Source organism: Monodelphis domestica, chromosome 5 (assembly GCF_027887165.1).
Source record: "Monodelphis domestica isolate mMonDom1 chromosome 5, mMonDom1.pri, whole genome shotgun sequence".
NCBI classification, from domain to species: Eukaryota; Metazoa; Chordata; class Mammalia; order Didelphimorphia; family Didelphidae; genus Monodelphis; species Monodelphis domestica.
In genome coordinates, this window is record NC_077231.1 from 209,722,537 (window position 1) to 209,723,855 (window position 1,319).

Here is a 1,319-nt window from a genome sequence, read left to right on the forward strand (position 1 = left end):
ATCATCAGGGTAGATAGAAGTATACTTAGAGGGAACAGTGATGTTTCTCTCTCTCTCTCTCTCTCTCTCTCTCTCTCTCTCTATATATATATATATATATATATATATATATATATATATATATATATATAAACTAGGGACAAAAAAAGAGGATAATACAAAGACAAATGGGAAAAGAAATAAAATGGGGTCATTTTATAATTTATAAAGAAACTCATGGTGGGAGGGAGAAGAAGACCAATATAATGGAAGGTTGAAAGTGATTGGAGACAGTGTCCAAGAAAATTTTAATTATTACAGTGGGAAGGGTCAGAAAGGTTCAAAGGGAAGGAAAACCTTCACCTCCGAAGTCAATCATCATCATCATCATCATCATCATCATCAATATCTACCTATCCATTTTTTATTGGCCCAGGAAAGATTTCTTCTAGGTGGCCTACAGTATAGTATAGTAGTAGTCTCTCAGTAACTGAGGATGATGATTGCCTTTGTGCATTTTTGTGCACAAAGACACTTGTGCATGAAGATTAATGTGGAAAAGCCGATGCACAGAGACAGTCCCACTCTCTCGGCATTGGAAGCCTGGGTCCAGTGGCACGAAAAGTCACTACATCTGGAGACTTCCTCAGCTGCATTGGATGGCCGTGTTGTCTTTTGTGCTCCAACACGCCCTGAGCACTCCACAGTGCTTTGCTGCATCGCCATCTCAACCTTCTTGTTGGTTTCTTATTTTTTTATTAGGTGGCCTAACCTAATAGCATACTATGCAGAGTACTGAACGAGAGCCCAAAGACCTAAACTCTAGGCTTGAGTGCCACTTTCTGTCCTTTGGGGGTAAAAAGAAAGCCTTCTTTTTCCTGGACTCAGTTTTCTCATTTATGTATGAGTGAAGCTTACCTGTACACTCCATTAAGTTAATCAATTAAAGCAGAGAATAAACCAGTTGTAAATAAGAAAAAAAATGACATGCCTTCTTTTACACACACACACACACACACACACACACACACACACACACACACACACACACCAAGAGACTATAGTGGTAAATTAAAATATTTTATTAGTGTGCTTTCTTTTTCAATTTTTAAGAATAATTTCTGAAGTATGGAGGCCCTGGCTCCTTCTACTGCTGATCCTTTCCTATCATTTGTCACCCCTTTCTCCTTGAGGTTGGATCAAAAGAGCTAATATTTCTAAAACACAATGCCTGGTAGTAGACATTTAAGAAATACTTGTTTATTTATCCTCTAGGTACTGAGGGAAACTTTACTATTTTTGGCTACTCTAATTTGTCTCTTCCCTCTGTTCTGCCCTAA